Here is a 26,352-nt window from a genome sequence, read left to right as displayed (position 1 = left end):
TCGTTACCAACGACAACGTGAGGAACTGGGATGTGTGTGCCAAGTAGTGGTTTCGATAGTAGACTTGGTTTTTCAGCAGTTTGTTGTCGGTAGAATGTTGAATTCTCAAAAATAGTACTCTCGCTATGTTGCCCGTAGGTTTATATATCAACGACTATGAACTTTCAGAGTGTGTCCGCAAACACTAAAAGAACGAGTGAAAAATGATTTTTCTGACAGTAGTAATCAGAACCATTATTCTTGGGAAATTTTAACTTAATGTGTTTCCAACAAAGTTTGGAAAACCCCTTAGCGCTGAAAAACCTTCCTCAGCTTTTTTTCCAAATCTGTGTCGTGAGAGGAGGCAAACAGTTTGGCTGTAAAATATTCCATATTTGTCGACAAACTTCACTCACTTGGAAACAGTTGAAAGCTCCAAAAACTGATGGTCTGTAAACTGTCGCCTGAAGCTAAATACCTCCAAAGATGCTGAAAAATAAAATCTACGAGTGTTACACAAATAAAGGAGGAAGGAAGAAGGAACAAATGGTTGAAAAACATAGCTACGTACGTTGGTACATATGACATATAGTATTTCTCACTTCAGCGTGAAAACATTTCGTCATATTACAATTTTACAGTTAAATCTATGTAAACTGATTTTCGACTCCTCCGTTAGAAATAAAGACATCTTAGGGGATGAAAATTTCCATGGAAAAATCACCACTTAACAGGCAGCGTTATAAAAACCTCGATACATTGTATTATGTGTGTATTAATCTCCGCCCATACATTTTTTCAAACTTCATTATTATAATCTCACATTGTCACATGTTTCTGAGACATGCAATGTATTAGTAATAAAAGTCATGTAACTTGCATTCAAATTTGTTTTAGATGATGAAGCCAAATCAAAGTCGAAAAATTTACGGGACAGTTATTTGAGACACAAAAATAGCTTAAAACGTTTAACGTGACAGGCTAAACAGGATCACGAGTGGCCGTGAGGTGAATACATGCAGTTTTTGAACGATACGCTTAGATCCCGCTCTACGATCAGCAACATAAAAAATGTCGACATTGAAGATTCCAGATCACTTTACAACGAAACTGCTAAACCTGAAAGTGAAACTGAGTTATGTGAAGCAGAAGTAGCTCTTCACTCCCCATGAATGCCACCCCCGTCTCAAAGGGAAAAAAATGAAAGCTGGATCTACAGCCCCAGATGATCCATCTCAAAACTTTGTCACCAACAATGTCACTGCTAATTTGCAAGCAAACCTGCTAAACGTGACTTTGATGGCATAGATCACTTGTTTCTCAGTTATGCAGACACGTTCAGAAAATTCTGGCCACCAACACAGGCAATGCTGAAGACAGAGCTAACTACACTCACAACAGAAATTAGAGAGTTTGGTACACCAGTTCACTCACCTGAAGTATCCACACTTCGTTCTCCATTGCAGTCTGATAATTCTTCAATGAATAATAATATGGTATTTGATTCAGTAGATTCGTCGCCAGATTATGACAATATGAATCCCATTGGCTCATCAAGCAATGTTTGTAATGTACATTACTTTTTACTATCGTCGTAATGTTACCTCACATATTGAAATAGAGTTCATATAAAATAGGCACTACTACATTTTTGATTAACTTACCTCAAAGAAACGGCTAATCTTTCCCCAGTTTCAATAGGACTCCTCCAGTTCGTAATGATCTCAGTGTCCTGTTGCAGTGGGTCATTTAGTTCCTTCAAACTTTGTCTTGACATACGAAAATATAGAAAACATCTCTCTTCATGTGACAGCAGTTCCTTACAGAGACGGTGGTATTCACCAAGTTGTTTTGTTATTTCATGCATTAGGTGCATCCAATAACGTCTTTTCCTTCTGCTGCACTTTACTGCTGAAAGAGCGAGAGTTGCTACTCAACGGAGCTACTGGTTTTCCAATAAAAATCTGAAAAACAGTTTAAACAGTGCAAAACACTACTGTGAACCTGCTCTGTGGAAAACTGCCACAACACTAAGAAGCCTTTAATTGCCCGCCGTAATTTCTCCAGCGTTGCGCTGTAGCGTTCTCTAGTGTTGGAGACACAAGGTTCGTTGAAATAGAGAGGACAGTAACAGCACGTTGGTCCAGGTTGGGTGAAATTGGTGATAATGTCGCCACAGTTATTGTTTCGACATTTCCCGCATGCACGTCAGAAAGACACATACGTCACACTAATCCCTTCTCTACAAGTCGCTGCTCATCGTAGTAGCGCTACGTTGCTACAGTGCAGCCACACTCTCGAATTGAAACTCTCGCATTGTGTCCAGACAAGTCAGTCCGTATATCAGCGAACTTCTTTTCCTTTAATTTACATTTCAATTTGGCATTGGTACGACGACTCCCTTAACCGCAACATTTGATGGCAATTTCAATGCCACAAGCGTTTTTGACAACATGCTGGAGGTCAACACGTACAGCTTTCCGTTACCATGCAAGCGGATTCTAGTAAATAACTCTACATCAAAAGCCTATTCGCGAAATACCTCCTGGATTTCCAATTGCGCCCTGATGCCCGCATCAAGTGCACGTACAGAAAAATGTGATGCGAACTCGTCGTTTCATGGTTTGTTATTCCAGATCATGGACGAAATTCCGTATTTATTCAGATTTCAGTACGAACCCATATGTTTGTAGAAATAATCGGCTCAGAACAGTTTTGAAGCGGTCCCAGAAAGCCGCAGTTCAGACTTAGCTATTTCAGTAACGGACGGTAACGGACGAAATAAATCAGCTACGAATGATGCTATCTCGTACTTTGTAAGTAGAGGAACGACAGACCGCTTTGACAAATTCTTTTTTAATCCCTCTTTGTATTCATCAAACGCACTCATATTTGGCTGGCGGGTTTCTGTGTTGAAGAATTAAGGTTCGGTCTCACACAACGTATTAAGATCAGCCGAATAAATACGAAAAGTCGCTTTTCCGTTCGGGAGCGGCCTTCGTGGAGGAAGAGATTTGCATCATTTTTTTATTCAATGCTCAACAGAGCAAGAACTTTCATCTCCCTCTCGGGAGGAAACATCAGAAGTGAACAAAAACGATACGAGTATTCTCTCGAAACGAGTTAAAACGGTGCCGCGACAAAATCTGATATGCTATTTTATTTCCGTGAAGGGACCCGGGTGGAGCGTAGATTCTGCTCGTCGTGGCGGCGCCAACCTCAGGAAACACGCAATTATTTTAAAGCGGGCGCGAGGATAAAGTTGGCACGGAGCCGGTGAGAGCGAGCCAGATACAATTGGAAGTGGATCTAAAGCGGCCCATCTATCCGCTCGCAGGGCTGGGTAGTGGGGGGCTTGGGGCGGCCAGGCAGTAACGCAATTAAATTTGCAACTTCTTAGACCTCGCCGAATGGCGGCTGCTGTTGGCTGCAGGTGTAATTACGTCTCCCCTGGGTGCACTAGGCCTACTGTTGTGCCCTGCAATCTCTCCTTCTGCCAGAGGCCCACACACAAACACACACACAGGCGCTAAGCCGCGGATCAAGTCGCATTATTACGCCAGTCTGTACACCGTTAAATACTCCAGGCGTCATAACCGGCGTATTTGTACTTAGTTTGTTTACGACTCTATATGATGGATTACGAGAGAACATATATTTCAATTTTACGTGCACGGTCATAAATGTAACTCATTCAACTCTCTTTTAATTATTCACCACTCTTCCAACTAATCTCGTGCTGTCCACCACTTATTCTTATCAGGTGCCAAGTTCTCCGTGTCACAGTAGCCGTACACTGTACGTCCTTAATTATTATTTGTTGGTATTACAGTCACCGACTTTCCTACAGTTTTAATTCTCTAGGGCTCACAAAGATTATACATATCTATAGAGTGAGCATAGCCTACTGTGCATGTTCTCAACTTCAAACCAGGCTAGTCACGTCATTTTGGGACGACGCTGCTTGTCCACAATCTGTGGCAATAACGAAAAGTTGAATGTTACATTATTCACCCTGTTTTATACACGTTTACGCACGTCTGAGTTTTAGTAACAGCTATGGTGTAGTACTGTCATTGATACGTGTGTAAAGAGAAGTTACTTTTCATACGTATGTACAACAAACGTATAATTGTAAATGTCATACTAATATGAGGCACTTCATATGTTGAAAAATATCAAGACAGGGGATTATGAAATTTTGTATTGTAGACATAATTTCTGCGATTTCATAGCCATCTGTTTATGAGACAACTGCTAGATAAATTTGAAAGTGTGTTCTAGTAAACTGCCAGTCGGCGTATACAGATCAGCCATCTGTTTATGAGACAACTGCTAGATAAATCTGGAAGTGTGTTCTAGTAAACTGCCAGTCGGCGTATGCAGATCAGTGCTATGTTCGTATGCAGATAAAATTTATACGTGACAGGCCCTTTAATCTCCTCCAATTTATGCGGGCCCGCAAACTCTTGTGTGTATCTAAGTATTTCTGTTTGGGAAAGTTTCCTGTACAGTGTCATTGTGCCGTAATTTATTACAACAGATTCGACAACATGAGTCAGTGCAATAGAAAATGTAAGAAAAAAATTGGTGTCTGTCACTTCTTTTATTACTCCAAAATTCGAGCATTGATCACGTATTTTTTAAATTTTTTGTGCATATTGTGTTTACTTTTATGATGACATGGCGAAAATATGTTATAGTTATTTTACTTGTATAGAAAAACCAGAAGGGCAAAGAAAGGAAAATTAGAATCAACAAAGGACAAGTAAGTGGTGCAAATCCCTTACGTCGTTGCTATAACAACTTCATAGTACCAAAAGAGTTGTTTTGCGTGACACTTAGGCGCCGTCTACAGTGTCATTGTTACAGAATTAATTACAGCACAGATTCGACAATATGAATCAGTGCAATAGAAAAGTTAAAAAGAAAGATAATTGGCGGTCACTTCTTATCCTGTAACCGAATAAATGTAAATAATGTGAAATCTGTACTACTATGCTGTGGCGAAAATGGTTCAAATGGCTCTGAGCACTATGGGACTCAACTGCTGAGGTCCTTAGTCCCCTAGAACTTAGAACTAGTTAAACCTAACTAACCTAAGGACATCACAAACATCCATGCCCGAGGCAGGATTCGAATCTGCGACCGTAGCGGTCTTGCGGTTCCAGACTGCAGCGCCTTTAACCGCACGGCCACTTCGGCCGGCTGTGGCGAAAAAGCACAGTACCATTGCTCTTCACATCATCAAACCAACTCCAGTTCCTGGTTTAGATGTCTGCAAAATGCTTGCACGAAATTTCGCTGTGCTTCTGGAAGTGATGTATGTGTAGTGGCTACGTAATAACATTCGAAGTACGCTAAGCGCTGTGCAGGCTAAATGTGCCTTCCCAAAACCACGTGATTTGGGCTGCAACAGGTATTGCTGCATCGTATTATCGTTAATTATCAAAAACTGTTAAAAGTTTGAAACCTATTGTTTGATAAGATTTTGTTTCAGCAGTTGACATTTTAGTAACTTTATCCTCTTTGTCATCGTGTATTAATTTTCAGTCATAACGTTATACTAAGGATGCTGCTTACATTTGAGATTACTATTGTGCAATTTGATAAATAAATTGGATCTTGTATTGTATACTCAGTCAATCGATTCCCTGCTTCCATAGCACCATCCTACAATACTGACTGCAAAATATGCCTGTCTCCTCAAACACTACTTGCGTGGGACCGTTGATTACGGTCCTGCTGTATCCTCATTGGATCACGACCAACATGAACAGTGATACCGCCGAACGGTTAATCACAGTCCCGGCAGCCTATGATCCCCTCGCTGTCGAGTTGCAAAAGATGCTGGCAGACATCGTCTTTCTTACACTTGGCACGACATTATCTTGTCACAGAAAACGAACATTCGAATCCCATATCTGAATTATAAATCCCATGTGTAATAGTTCCTAACATACACAATGGAAACGGCGTTATTCGTATCTAAAAGCCGCGGCAGTGAAACCGCCGATTTTGAGAGCTCCACCGGCGATACAAATTTATTTACAACGACTTAAATTTAAAATGCCCATAAATTTAAAATGACGTCACGTAGGTGGCCACCATTTTCTTCACCCATTTTATAAGTCTTTTACGGAAGTTAGAGATCACATCTTGCAGGACTGGCTTTGAAATTCGATTACTTCCACCCGAAATTGATACTTCAGTTCCCGGATGGTGTGTGGTGGATCACACCGGTAGATCTGAGATTTCAGATGACGGCAAAGGAAGTATCACACACCGAAAGGTCAGGGGATGTTCTAGGCAAAGATACGAGGGCAGTTCAATAAGTAATGCAACACATTTTTTTCTGGAACAGGGGCTGTTTTATTCAGCATTGAAATACACCAGGTTATTCCCCAATATTTTAGCTACACAACACTATTTTTCAACGTAATCTCCATTCAATGCTACGGCCTTACGCCACCTTGAAATGAGGGTCTGTATGCCTGCACGGTACCATTCCACTGATCGATGTCGGAGCCAACGTCGTACTGCATCAATAACTTCTTCATCATCCGCGTAGTGCCTCCCACGGATTGCGTCCTTCATTGGGCCAAACATATAGAAATCCGACGGTGTGAGATCGGGGTTGTAGGGTGCATGAGGAAGAACAGTCCACTGAAGTTTTGTGAGCTCCTCTCGGGTGCGAAGACTTGTGTGAGGTCTTGCGTTGTCATGAAGAAGGAGAAGTTCGTTCAGATTTTTGTGCCTACGAACACGCTGAAGTCGTTTCTTCAATTTATAAAGAGTAGCACAATACACATCAGAGTTGATCGTTTGACCATGGGGAAGGACATCGAACAGAATAACCCCTTCAGCGTCCCAGAAGACTGTAACCATGACTTTACCGGCTGAGGGTATGGCTTTAAACTTTTTCTTGGTAGGGGAGTGGGTGTGGCGCCAGTCCATTGATTGCCGTTTTGTTTCAGGTTCGAAGTGATGAACCCATGTTTCATCGCCTGTAACAATCTTTGACAAGAAATTGTCACCCTCAGCCACATGACGAGCAAGCAATTCCGCACAGATGGTTCTCCTTTGCTCTTTATGGTGTTCGGTTAGACAACGAGGGACCCAGCGGGAACAAACCTTTGAATATCCCAACTAGTGAACAATTGGGACAGCACTACCAACAGAGATGTCAAGTTGAGCACTGAGTTGTTTGATGGTGATCCGTCGATCATCTCGCACGAGTGTGTTCGCACGCTCCGCCATTGCAGGAGTCACAGCTGTGCACGGCCGGCCCGCGCGCGGGAGATCAGACAGCCTTGCTTGACCTTGCGGCGATGATGACACACGCTTTGCCCAACGACTCACCGTGCTTTTGTCCACTGCCAGATCACCGTAGACATTCTGCAAGCGCCTATGAATATCTGAGATGCCCTGGTTTTCCGCCAAAAGAAACTCGATCACTGCCCGTTGTTTGCAACGCACATCCGTTACAGACGCCATTTTAACAGCTCCGTGCAGCGCTGCCACCTGTCGGAAGTCAATTAAACTATACGAGACGAAGCGGGAATGTTTGAAAATATTCCACAAGAAATTTCCGGTTTTTTCAACCAAAATTGGCCGAGAAAAAAATGTGTTGCATTACTTATTGAACTGCCCTCGTACGTCCCAGTTCTTGGAGATGAAATGCCCAGGAGAGATTTTTTGTAGCACGTTAAAACGGAATACCGCGAGGTATGGCATGTTGCTCCGTCTTGTTGGAAGATAATGTTTCCAGTCAAACGAGGTTCAGTATGCTATCCAACGATGAAATGGTTCGACATGTGAACATAATGTTCCATATTCACAGTGACGGAATTGCAGCGATCGTCTTAAAAATAAAATAAGGCCCTATGATTCCAAACGATTGTACGCCGCACCACACTACCACTCTCACCGTTAAGAGGAGTTTCATGAAGAGTTTCAGCCTTTTTATGTGGCCAGTTTTTTATGTGGCCAGTAGCCGTGCGGTCCAAGGTTACCTCCCCCGCCCACTCCCCACCAGTCGGAGCTTCGAGTCCTACCTCGGGCACGGGTGTGTGTGTTGTCCTTAGTGTAAGTTAATTTAAGTTAGATTAAGTAGTGTGTAAGCCTAGAGACCAATGACCTCAGCAGTTTGGCCCCATAGGAACTGATCACAAATTTCCAATTTGCGACCAGTGTTTCAAGTTTTGCTTCTTATGGAACCTTGACAAATAAAACTTGTCTTCATCGCTCGTGATCATATTGTCGCACGGGCTTGGGGTCTCGTTCATGAGTTCCAACCATTCCTGGCAAAAGCGAAGTCTCTTCGGGTGGACGTCCGCGTTCAGTTTTTGAAGTATCTCAGTTTTGTATTGGTGGTATTGCATTTCCTTGTGCAATATTCGCCGTAAACTGCGATCCGTTACGCGAAATTGCAGCTCATTCTTGCGTGCAGAAAATGTGGGGCTTCTACTGAAGGCATCTGCCACTCTTGCACCATTCTCTGGTGTGCACACGCGTTTTGTACTTATACACCTATTTCGCACGGTACCACCCCACACTTTGGTAACACTTGACTAGGACGGGATGTGCGAGATTGTAATGAGTACAAAATACACGCTGCGCGGCCAGGAAGTTATCGCTGTTTTTGTAAAACCCTTTCATTTCATATGTGCGCTATTCAAGATGCAGATTGTCTGTTGTTGTTGTTGTGGTCTTCAGTCGAAAGACTCTGGTTTTATACAGCTCTCCTTGTCACTCTTTCCTGTGCAAGCCTGTACATCTTCATATAACTTTTACCTCCAATATTTCCCTCAAATACTAAATTCGTGATCCCTTGATCTCTCAAAATGTGTCCTATAACTTATCCCTTCTTTTAGTCGAGTTGTGCCACAGATTTCTTGTCTCCCCAGTTCTATTCAGTACCTTCTCATTAGTTAAGTCATCCACCTTTCTAATTTCTTGTCTTCCCAGTCCTATTCAGTTCCTCCTCATCACTTAAGTCTTCTATCCACTGACGCTGGTACAAAGCCCTCTCTCTTACCATTACATAGTCAGTCTGAAATCTTCCATTGTGTCGAGGTCTCTTCCACTTGTACAACCTTCTTGCGTCATTCTTAAACCAAGTGTTACCGATGATTAAATTACGCTTTGTGCAACATTCTACCAGGCGGTATTCTCTTTCATTCCTTTTCCCCAATACAAATTCACGTAATATATTTCCTTCTCTTCCTTTTCCTATTATCGAGTTTGGATCAAGAACACAATTACTTTTTTGTCTACCGTAACCGTCGGGATAATTTCTTTTATCTCAGCATTTATTTCTTCAATCTTTCCATCATCTGCAGAACGAGTAGACGTATAAGCTTGTACTACTATGGTGGGGTGGACTTCGTGTTTATCTTGACTTCAATAATGTGTTAGCTGTACTGTTCATAGTAGCTTACCCGCATTACAATTTTCTTGTGCGTTTTTAAACCTAGTCCCGCCCTGCCCCTATTTGAATTTGTATTTGCAACACTGTATTCACCTGACAAGCAGTCGTGGTAATCTAACTTCAACTGATCCATTTCCCTTTTCAAATCTTCTAACCTACCTACCCGATTAAGGAATCTAACAATCCACGCTCCGATCCGTAGAAAGCCATTTTGTTTTCCTTCTGATGACGACATACTCCAGAGTAACCACCGCCCAGATATCGAAAGGGGGACTATTTTACCTCCAGAATCTACTTTACCCAAGAGGACGCCATCGTCATTTAATCACACAGTAGAGCTGCAATCCCTCAGGAAAAATTATGGCCGTACTTTCACCTTATGCGTCCAGTAACAAATAGAGGAACACCCATGTTTCCTGTAACGTATAAGGCAGAATCTACAAACCGCCAGAATTTAAGGAATACCGCTAATTTATCGTTTTGTAATTACGCCCCGAATGACTTGAGAAGCTCCAGAACAGGGTACCTGTCGCGCTTACACTGGTGACACGTGACCTCCAGCAACACGCTAACATTCCTCTGTGACACCGGTGAGAGGCGCGTGCCTCGCTGCGAGTGTATTGTGCCACGTTATTTAGGCCTTGCCTGCGCAGTGGCGCGGGAGTCACTAACACAGCCCGTACCATCGCCGCCAGCCGTAGTTGCTCAGTATGAAATTAAATTCTCTCTGATTCGAGGTCTGTGATGGCGGCCAGGATGAGCCACTGTTAATGTTTTGGTTGTTCCGGAACTCCGGTCACTTTTCTTCACATTTCAAATATTTAACTACCCTCTAGGAACTCGTGCGTAATTCGTTTCGCGGAGGCACGATGTAGCACGACATTCGTACCGCGCAGCCATTCGGAAGAACAGTGATGATATAAACTGCCGCCAGATCTCACCTTGTACGTAAATAATACTTGACTGTGAGCCTACGTTTTGTCCTTACAGCGACAAGTGAATTCTTGCATTTTAACTTTCTTTTCTTGCGGAAAGTACATCGAATTCACAGGTTCTTTTGTGTGTGTGAGCATTTTTTTAATCCTTTCGGAAAGTACAGGGCTATTACAAATGATTGAAGTGATTTCATAAATTCACTGTAGCTCCATTCATTGACATATGGTCACGGCACACTACAGATACGTAGAAAAACTCATAAAGTTTTGTTCGGCTGAAGCCGCACTTCAGGTTTCTGCCGCCAGAGCGCTCGAGAGCGCAGTGAGACAAAATGGCGACAGGAGCCGAGAAAGCGTATGTCGTGCTTGAAATGCACTCAAATCAGTCAGTCATAACAGTGCAACGACACTTCAGGACGAAGTTCAACAAAGATCCGCCAACTGCTAACTCCATTCGGCGATGGTATGCGCAGTTTAAAGCTTCTGGATGCCTCTGTAAGGGGAAATCAACGGGTCGGCCTGCAGTGAGCGAAGAAACGGTTGAACGCGTGCGGGCAAGTTTCACACGTAGCCCGCGGAAGTCGACGAATAAAGCAACCAGGGAGCTAAACGTACCACAGCCGACGGTTTGGAAAATCTTACGGAAATGGCTAAAGCAGAAGCCTTACCGTTTACAATTGCTACAAGCCCTGACACCCAAAGACAAAGTCAAACGCTTTGAATTTTCGGCGCGGTTGCAATAGCTCATGGAAGAGGGTGCGTTCAGTGCGAAACTTGTTTTCAGTGATGAAGCAACATTTTTTCTTAATGGTGAAGTTAACAGACACAATGTGCGAATCTGGGCGGTAGAGAATCCTCACGCATTCGTGCAGCAAATTTGCAATTCATCAAAAGTTAACGTGTTTTGTGCAATCTCACAGTTTAAAGTTTACGGCCCCTTTTTCTTCTGCGAAAAAGACGTTACAGGACACGTGTATCTGGACATGCTGGAAAATTGGCTCATGCCACAATTGGAGACCGACAGCGCCGACTTCATCTTTCAACAGGATGGTGCTCCACCGCACTTTCATCATGATGTTCGGCATTTCCTAAACAGGAGATTGGAAAACTGATGGATCGGTCGTGGTGGAGATCATGATCAGCAATTCATGTCATGGCCTCCACGCTCTCCCGGCTTAACCCCATGCGATTTCTTTCTGTGGGGTTATGTGAAAGATTCAGTGTTTAAACCTCCTCTACCAAGAAACGTGCCAGAACTGCGAGCTCGCATCAACGATGCTTTCGAACTCATGGATGGGGACATGCTGCGCCGAGTGTGGGAGAAACTTGATTATCGGCTTGATGTCTGCCGAATCACTAAAGGGGCACATATCGAACATTTGTGATTGCCTAAAAACCTTTTTGAGTTTTTGTATGTGTGTGCAAAGCATTGTGAAAATATCTCAAATAATAAAGTTATTGTAGCGCTGTGAAATCGCTTCAATCATTTGTAATAACCCTGTACATCGAATTCACAAGTTCTTTTGTGTGTGTGTGTGTGTGTGTGTGTGTGTGTGTGTGTGTGTGTGTGCGTGTGTGTGCGTGTGTGCGTGTGTGTCCGCAACACAATCGAGCAACTGCTAAGGTTAAAGGAATGAATCAGCAAAACTTACTAGTAATATCAGCGACTGTTACAGTCATAAATGAAAAAGCAGCAAAATTGTCTTGTTCTCATTCTTTATTACAGCCAAACACACCATATCTTGTAATTACGTCCATACATCGCACTCTCGAAAGTTATTTTGAACTGTATTTTTAGCAGTTACGGTGGACATAAATCCAAACATGAAGCTCAGCCATAAATGTGCAAGTCTATTCATTAGTCTCTCGAAAGATAAATCACGAGGGGCGTGTAATGTCCCATGCATTAACCAAGCAAATTAAGGCGTTCTTTTATTTGTTACTTGTCCTACCTGGTGGTAACATTCATAATGAAATCTGACTTTAACGTAATCCAAAGTGAATACAATCTTTGGAAAGAAAAAGCTGTAGAAGACAGAATCACACTACGTCACACACTGTAATATCGACAAGGTCCCTATCATGACTTTACCCAATAACTGCAAATCATTAATTAATTATTGATCTTTGATGTTAATGAGTTATATGAAATCACGCACGCTCACACAATAAAGTTCAGCTAAGTGCATTCGTTCATACTTGAATAATACAATCACAATACTTCTTCACATGCAGTTGCTTGTTTGAGCAATCGAGACAAAGTGGACTTTCTGATATATGAACATCATTTTATCTTTCATTCATTCTAGAGAGTCTAAAGGAATGACACGCGGAATCCTAAATTCCTGAGTATATAGTATCTTTGGATTTCTGCTCGCACACCAGCGAGGTACGCGCTCGCAACTTCTGCTACATCGCCCCAACGGCGCCAAACATTGTTTACAACGTAAATAGTTATGGTGCCATTCTGTACTGTTCGCTTTTAAGGATTAAAATATATTTTCAGTATGTACTGGGTTTTATCTTTGCTGGGTATAAGTATTTCAGTAGGGGAAGGGAGCGTAAGGTGAAATTGAATTTTCAGGAAACCATGGCTCTTAACAGAAGCTTCTCGCATAAATATCTCGAATCTACAGAGTGTAAGGTATCACACCAAATATTTATAGCTAAGGTAAAAGTACATTTTATAGGATATATAAACGTTTTCCTGAATATTTGCATAGTGGTCACTTTTCCCTACCTAATGGGGTACAGTGGCGTGTTCTCTGCCACCAAACCCAAATGTCAGAGACTTATAGTTTTTAGTTCACCTCTGATTACGCCGGCCGCGGTGGTCTCGCGGTTCTAGGCGCTCAGTCCGGAGCCGCGCAACTGCTACGGTCGCAGGTTCGAATCCTGCCTCGGGCATGGATGTGTGTGATGTCCTTAGGTTAGTTAGGTTTAAGTAGTTCTAAGTTCTAGGGGACTAATGACCTCAGATGTTAAGTCCCATAGTGCCCAGAGCCATTTGAACCATTTGAACCTCTGATTATTTGGGAGAACAGTAATGCAAGTGAGAAAGAAACGCGTTGCCATACATTGCTGGCACAAAAACGTCAACAAATGAGAAGTATTGATTATTCCTAATGATGTATGTTGTGTCTAGAAACCTTGCGTAATCGGTTCGCAAGACATTCGCTCTAACAACTCGTATTAATTAGTTGTATTACAACAAGACAAGTACAAATACTTAACTTCGATGGATGTGTCGCACGCAAAGGGTGACATACAAAATAAACAGTCTTCTTCAGAATAGACAAACGCAAGTCTGTGATACTTAGATAATGCTAATGATAGAGGCTATAATGCATCGGCTACTGAAGTGGTTAACGTTGAAGCTGCTATTGAAGCGGGCTGTCACCTGACAGACGCGGTGCTCATGTCCCCTTCACCTAGGGGACGCTGCTGCCGCATTGTCGTCCTGGAAGGAGGTGTAAGTCAGTTTGCAATTGGCTGACACCTCTTCTTCTCACAGGTGTCTCTTCTCTGTCGTCCTGACTGGCGTGCCAGCGCTGACTTTTATTCCGTAACATTCCTCCTCCTCCCCCACCCCACCCCCACCCCCGAAAGCGACGACCGTAGCCGTGTATAGAGCACGACTACGGGGGAGAGGAGGGGGGGGGGAGGAGGCAGAAGCCTGGACGCTCTGATGGAACGGAAGCTGTGGCTGCATGGATAGTCAGACTTCCGATAGTAACCTGCCATCCGGCCGTCTCTCTGGTGGAAACGTCCCCCGTAAAACGCCCAGAAGCGTATGCGTCCACCTTGTGAGGCCTGTACCCTGATGTAGAAGGTGTCTTCCGGTACGGCCTGGGTGGGTCCAGCTCTATCGGTAGAACGAGAGGAGGCGGAGGAGCCGAAGGCTCCGTGTACATGCGGTCGTCCTGCGGTGTCGTGTTGACACCCTCTGGTGGCCGCTGTCTCTGCGCTTTTCTCGCGATCCGTGAATCTGGGGGAAAAGCATCACCGTGCACATGACAGTAGCGAATTTGTTTGTGATGTCGGTGCTGCAATCGTCTGGGCCTAAAGTGGGATCTATGCATTCGCCAAGCCTACGAAGGATTTCGCCTCGCGCCTACCGTCTGCTGCCGCTAAAAACCATGAAAAAAACAATATCATGCGGCCCGAAGCGATACTTGAGGCTTTCCTTCGGCGCCGGATGCTGAGGGGACTGGAGCAGGTGGAGCAGCGTCCGATGGAAACGGCCGTGAAGCAGTTCCACCGCCGATGGTCCATCTCGTGGAGAAACAGTTGCAAGGCTTGATCCCTGGTGTGTGCGGTGAGAAGTTTGTCCATCTCCTGCTTGAAGCTTCTGACAAAACGTTACGCTTCAACTATTGAGTGTAGATTGAACGGTGCACTAATTAGATGCTGTATGCCATTGCCTTCACAGAATGTTCTAAATGTGACATGAACTGAGGGACGTTGTGCGACTCTGTGACTTCAGGCAAACCTTCGAGTCAAAAACCAGAGGACAACGCCATTTGTGCTACGTGACGTTGTCGAGTTCATTGGCACACCAAAAGGAAACTTTCTATAAGTGTCGGCCACAGTCAACCAACGACGGTTCCAAAAAGATCTCGCGTTGCCATGGTGATTGCGACTTAGGCCAAGCAGAGAATTTTTGTGGCGGTGCGGACAGATTTTCCAGACATGCGTAACACTGTGACGTCATCTGTTCTATTTGGACGTCCATACCCCTCCCAAGTACAGTGTAGACTCGCTAACTGTTTCGTACGATGCCTCAGTGTCCTTGATGAAGTAATTGCAACACTTCTTTTTGCAAAGCTTTGGGGATAAACACACGTGACTGTCCACTGTCATTCTGAACAAGAATCACACCTTGCTGTATAGCGAGGCTATGCCGACGTGCAAAGAATCTGGGCACTACAGAATTCTTTACGCTATGCAATGAGCGAGACCGAGTAAAATGTTCAAACCTGAATCAGCTTCCGTGGCCCGTGCAATTTTCTACACTTCAGAGGAAAGGATTGAAGCAATTCAGAATCGTGTGCATCGCTGTGGCAGGATGCAGGTGAAGCGCCAAAGTTTGCATCAGGACCAATCGGATGACGTGAAAGTGCGTCTGCATGACAACGTTGAGCTGTCAAACGATACACCATCTCGTACTGGTATTGAGGCAACAACAAATCCTGTCGTTGCAATTTTTAGGTAGTTCGTACAGGAACCGGCTTCGTCGGGAGAAACATGGACTGCAATGGCTTATGAACCGTTACTAACTAGAATTTTCTGCCATACAAATAGTGGTGGAATTTGGTAACAAAATACACAATAGCGAATGCCTCTTTCTCTATTTGTATATTGTTAAACTGAGATGTGGACAACGCTTCTGATGCGAAAGTAATAGGTCTGGCTGTATCACCAAAACTGTGCGAACTCACTGCACTCCCGTCAACTTGCTACACAACTGGTTTGTCAGGATCGAAATGAACCAAGCATCGATCACTGAGCAATGCGTCTTTAAGTTTTTAATAGCTACTTGGGACTCATTTGTCCAAACAAAGGGGATATTCTTGCGACGCATCCGATACAATGGAGCCGCGATTTATGCAACATTCGGTATGAACCGAATATAATTGTTCATGTTCCCTAAGACTGATAGCAATACTTTGACATTGTGAGGAGCTAGCAGGTCACGCATGGCTAACATATGTGACTGAAGAGGAGATACACCTTCTCTCTTTATGCCATGACCGAGATACTGCAACTCAGGTTTAAAAAAATCCCACTGGTCCAGTCTACACTTTAGTCCTGCATCAGATAACACACAAAACAAAGCGCGCAAATTTGCAATGTGTTCTTCAGGTGTACGACTTCGTACGACAGTATCGTCCAAATAGCTTGAACAGTTTGGTACCGTTGGAAAATGGCGGGTGCAGAAGCTCTGCCACAAGGCAAACGCAAATATTTAAACAAGCCCAAACGAGTGTTCACAACATACACGGTTTGAGATTCTTCATCTAGTGGTATTTAAAGATTTTGCGTGCTAGTTTTAGAGAGGCTTGGGGGACCTAACAGTTCATACGTGTTACGATTCAGCAATGTAACAGAGGCACCCGTGTCCTATTGAAATTTCATACGTTTTCCACTAAGATGCAAAGGTACAAGACGTTTTTTGTACTGGTGGAGCACTGAAGAAACTGTTTGCTTGCTAGTTTTGCTAATGCCTGCAGCAGGCTCTGATTACACTGCATTAATTATATGGGCCTTGTGACTAGACCGTTGTACATGGGCCGAATTCTCTTGTATGTTCCTTTACAAACATACAGTTTGTACGTAACGTTTCTTGCCTCAGGCATGACACTATGTTTGTCTGGTAGGGCAATCTTGGCGCTTGTGCTATGAATAGCACCGAGATCATGACTTAATTCTATTGAGTGACGTTTAGAGAACTGTTTACGCAGCTTGGCACGCACATGCAGTTGCTGCCTGCTGGGCTCGTCGTGAGCAAGGGACGACTCACCCCGGCAACTTGGTAGCTGCTCAAATTTATTGGTCGCTACGGCACCTGAAAGTCCGCCACTCGTGGTCTCGCGGTAGCGTTCTCGCTTCCCGAGCACGGGGTCCCGGGTTCGATTCCCGGCGGGGTCAGGGATTTTTCCTGCCTCGAGATGACTGGGTGTTGTTGTGTCATCATTCATCATCATCATTCATCCCCATTACGGTCGGAGGAAGGCAACGGCAAACCACCTCCATTAGGACCTTGCCTAGGCGGTACTTCATTTCACGGCACCTGAATCGTACAGATCTAGAATTTGCACAAGTCGTCAAGTCCAGATTGTATACCGATTATGTTCCTTTCAGATTACGCTGATACAGTAGTTTCCTACTTAGCAAACATATACAACCGCTCGCTCACCGATAGATCTGTACCTACAGATTGGAAAATTGCGCAGGTCGCACCAGTGTTTAAGAAGGGTAGTAGGAGTAATCCATCGAACTACAGACCTATATCATTGACGTCGGTTTGCAGTAGGGTTTTGGAGCATAAACTGTATTCAAACATTATGAATCACCTCGAAGGGAAAGATCTATTGATACGTAATCAGCATGATTTCAGAAAACACCGTCCTTGTGCAACGCAGCTAGCTCTTTATTAGCACGAAATAATGGCCGCTATCGACAGGGGATCTCAACTTGATTCCGTATTTCTATATTTCCGGAAAGCTTTTGACACCGTTCCTCACAAGTGACTTCTAATCAAGCTGCGAGCCTATGGGGTATCGTCTCAGTTGTGCGACTGGATTCGTGATTTCCTGTCAGGAAGATCGCAGTTCGTAGTAATAGATGGCGAAACATCGAGTAAAACTGAAGTGATATCAGGTGTTCTCCAGGGAAGCGTCCTGGGACCTCTGCTGTTCCTGATCTATATAAATGACCTGGGTGACAACCTGAGCAGTTCTCTTAGGTTGTTCGCAGATGATGCTGTAATTTACCGTCTAGTGAGGTCATCCGAAGACCACTATCAGTTACAAAGCGATTTAGAAAAGATTGCTGTATGGTGTGCCAGGTGGCAGTTGACGCTATATAACGAAAAGTATGAGGTGATCCACATGAGTTCCAAAAGAAATCCGTTGGAATTCGATTACTCGATAAATAGTACAATTCTCAAGGCTGTCAATTCAACTAATTACCCGGATGTTAAAATTACGAACAACTTCAGATGGAAAGACCACATAGATAATATTGTGGGGAAGGCGAGCCAAGGGTTGCGTTTCATTGGCAAGACACTTAGAAGATGCAACAAGTCCACTAAAGAGACAGCTTACACTACACTCGTTCGTCCTCTGTTAGAATATTGCTGCGCGATGTGGGATCCTTACCAGTTGAGATTGACGGAGGACATAGAAAGGGTGCAAAAAAGGGGCAGCTCGTTTTGTATTATCACGTAATAGGGGAGAGAGTGTGGCAGATATGATACGCGAGTTGGAATGGAAGTCATTAAAGCAAAGACGTTTTTCGTCACGGCTAGATCTATTTACGAAATTTCAGTCACCAACTTTCTCTTCCGAATGCGAAAATATTTTGTTGAGACCAAACTACATAGGTAGGAATGACCATCAAAATAAAATAAGAGAAATCAGAGCTCGAACAGAAAGGTTTAGGTGTTCGTTTTTCGTGCGCGCTGTTCGGGAGTGGAATAGTAGAGAGATAGTATGATTGTGGTTCGATGAACCCTCTGCCAAGCACTTAAATGTGAATTGCAGAGTAATCACGTAAATGTAGATGTATGTGACGAAATGGTAGATCTGACCGTTTCAAAATCTGTTCTGTAAGTTCCCATCAGTTACACTGTACACGATTGTATCACACAACATAATGCCTGAGTATAAAGCACCACAAGCACATTTGAACTTGCACTACCCCGTCATACCCCGTAAATCTGTTACCCACTCACTATAAGTTAGTTATGACCTTTTCGTGCAACGAAAGAATTGGTTCCTGGCAGCCACCACATTCACTTGTTGGTCATAGGAAAGTTCACTCAGAGTGGCGTTAGGGAACAATTTCTGAATGAGGTGTAAGACTGCACTTCCTAGCATCGACAAAAAGCAACGTAGTTCTAAAACTGAAAGACCTGTGTAAGCTGCGCTGCATCTATCGCTCGCAGCTGAGGCGCCTGAACAGGGGGTGGGAGAAGCGGGCTGCTCATTTTGGAATTGCCAAATGTAATAAACAGACAATGCAAGCAATAAATACAAGCACACAAGCAAAGAAAATATCTGTCACGCCCACCTGTAAACACTGAATAGCAAAAACACCAAAAGAGACACTGTGAATACATGTAAACACCACCTGCAAAGAAAAGACAAGTCAGAGCTAAACCGCCAGCAAAACACAAAAGCCCACAACAAATGAAACGAGGAGAATTTGTCGCAGCTGGTGGCTCTGCGTTCATTGTGTTAAGAGGTTGTCGCTATGTTATTGCTCTAATACGCCGGCACCAAGTTATTCGGACATCTCGTCGCCATTTTGTTGTGTCTTGGAATCCTGAATACTGTGCTCACTAGACAAACAATCAAACAACTCGTATTAATTAGTTTTTTTACAACGAGACAAGAAGAAATACTTAACTTTGATAGATTTGTAACAAGCAAAGGGCGACACACAAATTAATCAGTATTCTTCAGAATAGACAAACACAAGTCTATGCTATGTACAGATTGCTAATGATTGAGGCTACGATATGTCGGCTAACGAACCTGCGTCGAAGTGTGCTGCCACCAGTACGGCACGGCACTTATGTCCTCTTCACCTAGGGACCGCTGCTGGCGCGTTGTCGTCCTGGAGGGAGGTCAGTCAGCGTGCGATTGGCTGACCTCTTCTCACAGCCGTCTCTTCTCTGTCGTTCCCGACTGGCGTGCAGGCGCTACTTTACGCCGTAGCAATGTAAATACGGAAATCAACGACTAACTAAGAGGTACTATTTCAGTCTAATTCATTCGCAATTTATCCACTAAGAAACAATATTAAGTCATTTACAAAATTCGCACGTGAAGTTGTTATTGACCTCATCACATCCAGCGTAAAGTTCATGAGCCCACCATTTACAGCGCCAACGTCTTATCCACCCTTAATTTTCTTTAGATCTGGTAAACGCTTCCTTGCAGAAAAAGCCATATCTCTCACTGTCTTCATCAATCGAATTTCCTTTTTCCCTTTCTTCTTGCCGGCCGTTGTGACCGATCTGTTCTAGGCGCTTCAGTCTGGAACCTCGCTGCTGCTACTGTTGCAGGTTCGAATCCTGCCTCGGGCATGGATATGTGTGATGTCCTGAGGTTAGTTCGGTTTAAGTCTAGGGGACTGATGACCTCAGATGTTAAGTCCCATAGGGCTTAGAGCCATTTGAAACATTTGAACACTTTATTCTTGCAAAAGTTTATTTTTAGCAGAAACTTCCTTAGCACTAGGTCCCACTTTTAGCGTCTTACTTTCATTTTGTGTTGCCTTACATTGTAGAATATTGGCCTTATCTAAAGTGAAAATCTTCTTGGTTGTTAGGCCGCGTTTTATTTCCGTCTAAAATAACCGACGTTTCGATCCCTCTATTGGGACCTTCTTCAGGATGTTACAGTGTCCACTACTGCGAGAGTGTTCTACCAATAATGGACACCGTAACATCTTGAAGAAGATCCCAGTAGAGTGGTCGAAATGCCGATTATTTTAGAAGGAAATATGACGCAGCTTAACAACCTAGAAGATTTTAACTTTATCCACAACGGCCGCGAACGCCTACAGACTTACATACTGCCCTTATCTTTTGTTTTTCTTCAAACTACAATTTTTTCATTAAAAGCTCTTCGTCTTTCTTTTATCGCCAGTCAACACATTTTTGTAAGGGGTTGAAGTGACTATTGCAGTCTCTCCTTTCTTACGCCTAGCTTGTCAAAAATGGTTCTGAGCACTATGGGACTTAAGATTTGAGGTCATCAGTTCCCTAGAACTTAGAACTACTTAAACCTGACTAACCTAAGTACATCACACACATCCATGCCCGAGGCAGGATTGGAACCTGCGACCGTAGCGGTCGCGCGGTTCCAGACTGAAGCGCCTAGAACCGCTCGGCCACACCGGCCGGCCCTACTTGTCTTTGATTCACACTTTGTTTCTTAGGCAAATGCTTTACATCCTTTTGGCTTGTGCGAAACATATCTGCTGGACGCTGAAGGAAACCTTCTCTTGAAAAACGCTTATCACCTGTAACTGAAGGCAACCTGCGTTCGAGGACAGCCCGTAAGTTGGTTCTGGAAACGAAAGAGTAGGCCTATTTTAAGAACAAATAGCAGTTTTGCGTCCAGACGGAACAGCACTTGCAAAAGACTTAGCAATTTCGCAATCATAAGGAGTAATATTTGAACAAGACACAATATTAGTGTCCCTACCCAAAGGAATGTCAGTAACGTCAGCTGCAATAGAGTTATCATTGGTAAACACGTTAGGGTCTAGAGGAAAAATTCCACCCTTTCTAAAGCCAGTTAGTGCTGTCATTGGAATGGAAGAAATTTTTACAAGCCTGTGTGCAGAAAGTTTCAAAATGAGACATAAATGCCACATGCAAAGGTTGGAGCTTGTGGCTACAGTGTGGGGGTAAGCACACAATAGTTGTATGGTTTCCTGTAGCCTTATCAGTGAAACCTACGTCTTTAGTATGAGTACACTGAGCGTCTAAAATTAGTAGAACTGGATACTGAGCATCTGATTTTCATATTTTGAGAAAATGTCCAAACCGTTCCAAATAACTTTCACTCTTCATCCACACGCTAGAGTGGCTCGCAAATTCGGTTCCTGGCAGAGCCTTATTTTTAAGGTCAACAATCATTCTTCGCCTACGGAAGACTACAAAAGGTTAAATGAAATTTCCTCCTGAAGACATGCCCACTACAGAAGTCAACAGAAAACCTCTATCAGCTGATGCAGCGGCACCTTAGAGTTCAAACTCTTTGCTGTACTTAAACTGAACTGTCAGGAAGACCGGTTTCATCTGCTGTACATTACAAACACGATAAGCAGACTGAAATCGTTAATTACCAATGTTTAAGGGATGTCAAAAAACTTTTCTTCTTTCACCTTGTTAATCCCTTGTACTCTAGCCATAGAGGTAGTCCTGGCATCCAAGATTGATATTAGGATGGCGTTACCCAAAACACGCCACCAAGTCATTGCCTGCCACTTTCGTCTCTTGGATATTTTATTACGCTCTGTCATCTGGAATGCTAATCACCGCCGGTCATTCGCTGAAATTCCTTAAAATCTGTTTTCCATTTAAAAAATGTAATTAAATAGTTATTGCTCTTATTCTTCACTGAACACTACCCTTCAGCTTATAACTCCCCCCTGCTTACCGGGATTTGCGAAATCACAAGTTAACAATGACCGTGAACTATGAACTTTGACCCATGTCGGGATAAGGTATCCGAATCCGAAGTAAATAATGATTATTCCGCGGGAAACAGGAGACGTTATAGCTTGATGGTTATTGAATGAGTAATTTCATTCAATAACGATCGTAAATGAAATAATGGAAATAATTTGGAAATAACTTTTGCCAGTGGAAATTTTGCCGAAAGAAATGATTTAGTTGTAAAAGCAATTAGGAAATCGGTAGCCAGCTCAACTGATGAGCTACAGTAATGTTAAGTACGTGAATAATTGTGTCAAAAAAAGTTTACCTGTTTCTAGCGCAGCAGGTGGAATGGGAACTTTTACGTAAGTGCTGTGTCGGGCTCAGTAGTCATACAAAATAGTGTCATAACAATCTAACTACACTTAAACATTAATGGTTAACTTTCAAGAAGTACTTTGATAATTATTTTGTTCATAATTTGTCAGCTAAGTGCAATGCTGACAACATAGATAATTATCTATCGAGATTTTGAATAATGGGCTGTCATTCTGTCTTTAAAATTACGTACTTTGCACAGTTTAATCTACTGATAATGAAATATATTGCCAATAATTGATTAACTATGTTTTGAATGATAATAATTCATTAATTGGGCGATTGTCAGGTGGAATAAGCTTTATAGTTTCATGACATATCCTTGAACTAACTTCAGCTGAATATGCATTGAAATAAATCTTAATAATCAAATTTATTACTTCAGTCTATTATTAAGTTACTACGGTTGGCATAAGCGTCGGTGGACCGACGGAAGTCCACGACGGCGACATAATGTGGCAGTGGGCTTTTACTGTGGTGACTTGGACCTACAGTGCGCTTCACATTTAAGTCCTCGTTTCTTCAGCACTATGCCCATTAATCCATAATAACTTGCCCGGCCATGCTTCCAGATATGTCGACCATTACTTTTCGGTCGTACTTAGATCCACACACTAGACGTTAGATGTAGTACAGCTAGGACTAGCAGCACTCGAATGTACGTCTTACTCCGAGCACGGCGTCACTGATACTACTGCCCGCTGGCGCGCTCCCGCGCCCAGCGGCACGACAAAACAATCTCTCTGACGTCACCGTTACCTAAATATGCGCTCACTTGTCAGTGTTAAATATTACATAATTTAAACATAGTATTTGCAATACATATTTACACTAGACAATACATCGTATACGAACAGTTTCATGTGTTAAGTAAGCGAAAAAAATCATAGCAAGGACTGTGTTGTAGCGTCACAAGCTCTTCATAACATTTTTATTGCCAACTGCTTCCCTGTTTTTTCCTAGAACTCTTTGTTTTTGCGCATTGCGTGGAATGTTGAATTGCTTAGCTGATAATGAAAAAGGTATGTTATCATTCTCAACTGCTTCAGTTGCGTTTTGCATCGGAATAGCGTCTGATATTTGTATTTTCTTGGCGTCTCAAGCTCTTAAAACCTTTGCAGAAGAACAGAATAACCGATATTAGTTTTGTGAACAAAGCGATTTGTAATGTTTTAGATTCAGTTGATACACTATTTATAAAATATGGAATCGACTTAATCAGTCCTCGGGAATAGGGGCCATCTGTCGGGAAAACTGGCCACTTTGTCCACTATTTCCGACTTGTTGGGTGGCCAATTTTCCCGACCGGACGCCTTGTCTGTATCAGTGGTTCACACATGAAGCACTACCACCGGAGAAAACGACAGTGACTGATATTTCTAAGCCGAAAGGCATTGCGTGAACCATGGTATCGTAAAAACTCATTGCTCCATATAAAAGGGAAGCAGCTAAACTAATATCACTGATATCAGTGACTTACCTTATCCTCTAGCGTCCGCAGGTACCATACGTGATACCTTTAGTCGAAAATTCTGTACGCGTTTTTCGACCGCTTCAGCGAGAGCGCCTGTCGGTATCACAGAGTATGCATTCAACGCATTCTGTTCGTCATTTGTTTAAACTTCTTCACGCCATCAACAGGGGGCAGCAGCAGCTGGAAAGTGAGTGTTACCACGGCATGCACCATGTAGGGAATTAAAAAGATAAATATTCTTATCTTCTGCAATTTCACACATTTAGAAGCACATTTATGTTCGCAAATGTTTCATTTATACTGTAAATAAATATCTCTGCCGAGAGACTACCCTTCATGAACAAAATGTTCCACTTAATTGCCGGTATCATCCCTAATACTCGGGACTCTATTAGTATAAATCTCACATGTTTGTTTAGTTGGTTATAGTGGCGAGTGTGTTTGTTTCTTCATTTTTTCCAAAATGTTCTTCTGTTTGCTGCCGTTATCTTGTATTAAATTACGTGTAAATATATTGGGTATTTATTGTATTACTTTAATGAAAATAATGAACCCAGTAATCCCATTTTTCCCTGCTGTAGGGTTAACTGATGAAGAAATAGAGGAATTTTTGGCAGTGGAAGATCAAAATATTTTCGAATCTGAGCTGTCTGAAGAAGATGATAATATAGTTGTCAGATCACAAACTCCAGCAGCTGATGTATCATCATCTGCATCAAATGATGATGGGGTACCTTTGAATGAAATCCAACACAGAGGTGCAAAATGGAGACACACGACAGAGTAAGTCGTTGCTAGAAACAAATTTGTATGACACATATTGTTTGCAAGAATTTACGTTATTTTAAATTTCTAGGTTTAATCCTGAAGTACCAGAATTCCCAACACCTGAAACTCTAACTGTCACCATTTGAATATTTCACACAATATATTGACCAAACATTGATCACACGGCTTATTAGATAAATTTACGTCATGTTACAATAACAGGAAAGTCAATGGACTGTATTGAAGCAGAATTAAGAACGTTTTGGGATGTTACAGTGCTGACTGCATTCCTGTGGTTCCCTAGATTGAGAATGTGTTGGGAAAGGCGAACACATCATCCACTGATTGCAGATACAATTAGCAGGGACAGGTTTTTCCTGATAAGAAATAATCTGAAACTGAGTAATGAAAATGCTGTATTAGAGGAAACCAAACGAAGTGACAGTTATTGGAAGATACGGCCACTCCTTGACAGACTAAGAAATGCATTTCGAAATCATCCCCGACCAATTCATGCATGTATAGATGAGCAGATGATACCGTTTACAGGTTAAATAAGAAGAAGACAGTACGTTAGGGATAAACCTCACTCAGTTGTCTTGGAGAACTTCGTGCTAGCTACATCCAACTGTATACCACTTTACTTTTTGCTATACGAAGGAAAGGGTAAAGATACCACGACTGGAAAAATCCAGTACCTGACAACCGTGATATTGGAGGGCATGTTGTACTAAAGGTTTCAGACTCCTTTCCACCTGGGTCTTTAATATACGTTGATAGATACTTCACATCTGTCCCCTTACTAGATAGTCTCCTAACTCATGGGCCAATCGTAGCAACTGGGACTATCATGGTTAATCGTCTTCCAAAAGCTGTAAATATCAAGAGAGGCTCAGATTTGAAAAGGGAGAGCAGAGGTTCGTTTGGTCAGGTGGTAAGGAATGATGAAAAATAGCTACAATGAAATGGTTTGACAATAAACCTACTTACGTTGCATATTCTGCTTTTGGTTTTCATCCCACCGTCCAGATTCAACGTTGGTCAAAGAAAGATGAGATTTATGTCCAAATTCCTTGGCCAAATGCAGTTACCAAATATAACAAATATATGCCTGGTATGGATCTCCTGGATAGGGTAGTGGGAAAATACCCATTGAGGAGCAGAACTAACAAATGGACAGTACGCGTGATCCAACACAATACGTTTTGCTGTTTTGAGTTAAAGTGGTAAATTTATGAGAAAAGACATCATGCAATATCAAGCTTTCAAGCTTAATGTTGCACAACATCTTATTTTCTATGGTATGTCAGAAAATGAGCAAAGATCAGACTCGAGCAATGATGATGATGAGGGTGATGATGATGACAGTCACCAGCAAAACGGGCAAGAGCACCAAAAGCTTTACCATCTTTTCCATGTCGGGTATCAAATGCTAAGAACATACCTCAGATGATGAACAACATACAGAAAAACAGATCAAAAT

Source organism: Schistocerca piceifrons, chromosome 4 (assembly GCF_021461385.2).
Source record: "Schistocerca piceifrons isolate TAMUIC-IGC-003096 chromosome 4, iqSchPice1.1, whole genome shotgun sequence".
NCBI lineage: Eukaryota > Metazoa > Arthropoda > Insecta > Orthoptera > Acrididae > Schistocerca > Schistocerca piceifrons.
Note: the sequence above shows the minus strand (reverse complement) of the source record.